The following is a 2500-nucleotide window of genomic DNA, read 5'->3' on the forward strand; positions in this document are numbered from 1 at the left end:
TGGGGTTGACCTGATGGCCGAGCAGGGACTTAGACATTTTTTCAGCCTTTTCCTCGGGGTTGACCTGGTGTCCCGGGGGGACTTAGACATTTTTTTCAGCCTTTTCCTCCGGGTTGACCTGGTGTCCCGGGGGGACTTAGACTTTTTTTCAGCCTTTTCCTCCGGGTTGACCTGGTGTCCCGGGGGGACTTAGACTTTTTTTCAGCCTTTTCCTCCGGGTTGACCTGGTGTCCCGGGGGGACTTAGACATTTTTTTCAGCCTTTTCCTCCGGGTTGACCTGGTGTCCCGGGGGGACTTAGACTTTTTTTCAGCCTTTTCCTCCGGGTTGACCTGGTGTCCCGGGGGGACTTAGACTTTTTTTCAGCCTTTTCCTCCGGGTTGACCTGGTGTCCCGGGGGGACTTAGACTTTTTTTCAGCCTTTTCCTCCGGGTTGACCTGGTGTCCCGGGGGGACTTAGACATTTTTTTCAGCCTTTTCCTCCGGGTTGACCTGGTGTCCCGGGGGGACTTAGACTTTTTTTCAGCCTTTTCCTCCGGGTTGACCTGGTGTCCCGGGGGGACTTAGACATTTTTTTCAGCCTTTTCCTCCGGGTTGACCTGGTGTCCCGGGGGGACTTAGACATTTTTTTCAGCCTTTTCCTCCGGGCTGACCTGGTGGCCGAGCGTCTCGCCGTCCGCGGCCGGAGCTAGAGATGCCCCCCCCCCCCAGGCCAGCCTGCGAAGCCGCGGCCAGGATCGGGCCCCTGGAAGTCTGACTAAAAATTTTCACCGACCCCAAAAACGGTTAGGGGGGGCCTCATAAAGCCTCCGGAGCGGAAAAAAAAAAAAACGGAAAAAAGGATCGGGCCCACCCGAGGCAGGGGAGTCAGTAAGGGAAAGGGGACGAGGCGGCCCGGAGCCGGGTGCCGGCGGCCAGGATCGGGCCCCTGGAAGTCTGAAAAATTTTTTTCACCGACCCCCAAAGTGGTATTGGGGGGGGCTCATAAAGCCTCCGGAGCGAAAAAAAAAAAACGGAAAAAAGGATCGGGCCCACCCGAGGCAGGGGAGTCAGTAAGGGAAAGGGGACGAGGCGGCCCGGAGCCGGGTGCCCGGAGCCGGGTGCCCGCGGCCAGGATCGGGCCCCTGGAAGTCTGAAAAAAATTTTTTCACCGACCCCCAAAGTGGTGTTGGGGGGGGCTCACGAAGCCTCCGGAGCGGAAAAAAAAAAACGGAAAAAAGGATCGGGCCCACCCGAGGCAGCGGAGTCAGTAAGGGAAAGGGGACGAGGCGGCCCGGAGCCGGGTGCCCGGAGCCGGGTGCCCGCGGCCAGGATCGGGCCCCTGGAAGTCTGAAAAAAAAATTTTCACCGACCCCCAAAGGGGTGTTGGGGGTGGGCTCATGAAGCCTCCGGAGCGAAAAAAAAAAACGGAAAAAAGGATCGGGCCCACCCGAGGCAGGGGAGTCAGTAAGGGAAAGGGGACGAGGCGGACCGGAGCCGAGTGCCTACGGCCATACCGGACGGAAGGCCCCCGATCCCGTCCGATCTCGGAAGGTAAACCGTCCCGGGCCTGGCTAGTACTTGGATGGGTGACCGCCTGGGAATCCCAGGTGCCGTAGGCAGCTTTTCCCGCTGCGAGCCAGCTCTCTCCTTTTCTGGGGAACAAGGGCAGGGTCGCCCTGCCAGGGGCCCTGGGGCTGAAGTCCCTGCCGGCCACCAGGTCAACCCGGAGCCTGCCCCTCTGCGGCCAGCAGGTCAACCCCATACCGGCAGGGGGTTGACCTGGTGGCCGGGAAGCAGAGCGGCCAGCAGGTCAACCCCATACATTCAGCGGGTTGACCTGGTGGACGGGAAGGAAAGCGGCCAGCAGGTCAACCCCATACTTTCAGCGGGTTGACCTGGTGGCCGGGAAGGAAAGCGGCCAGCAGGTCAACCCCATACATTCAGCGGGTTGACCTGGTGGCCGGGAAGGAAAGCGGCCAGCAGGTCAACCCCATACATTCAGCGGGTTGACCTGGTGGCCGGGAAGGAAAGCGGCCAGCAGGTCAACCCCATACATTCAGCGGGTTGACCTGGTGGCCGGGAAGGAAAGCGGCCAGCAGGTCAACCCCATACATTCAGCGGGTTGACCTGGTGGCCGGGAAGGAAAGCGGCCAGCAGGTCAACCCCATACATTCAGCGGGTTGACCTGGTGGCCCGAAAGCAAACCGGCCACCAGGTCAACCCGGAGCCTGCCCCCGCGGGCAGGGGCCAAGCGGACCCCCCTCCGCCCGGGCTTGCCCTGCTCCGAGCCGGGGCTTAATCCCCGTCCGGCCACCAGGTCAACCCGGAGCCTGCCCCTCTGCGGCCAGCAGGTCAACCCCATGCCGGCAGCGGGTTGACCTGGTGGCCGGGAAGGAAAGCGGCCACCAGGTCAACCCCATACTTTCAGCGGGTTGACCTGGTGGCCGGGAAGGAAAGCGGCCACCAGGTCAACCCCATACTTTCAGCGGGTTGACCTGGTGGCCGGGAAGGAAAGCGGC

The 2500-nt window shown here is 61.6% G+C and overlaps 1 non-coding gene across 1 annotated transcript; it reads left to right on the plus strand.

Annotated features, from left to right (window-relative positions):
• The first annotated feature begins 1481 nt into the window (after positions 1-1481).
• On the plus strand, positions 1482-1600 carry LOC141979796 (5S ribosomal RNA). The gene has a single exon (XR_012637188.1). It is a non-coding gene; the product is annotated as a 5S ribosomal RNA (ribosomal RNA).
• The last annotated feature ends 900 nt before the right edge of the window (positions 1601-2500 follow it).

Source organism: Natator depressus, chromosome 28 (genome assembly GCF_965152275.1).
Source record: "Natator depressus isolate rNatDep1 chromosome 28, rNatDep2.hap1, whole genome shotgun sequence".
Taxonomy (NCBI): domain Eukaryota; kingdom Metazoa; phylum Chordata; order Testudines; family Cheloniidae; genus Natator; species Natator depressus.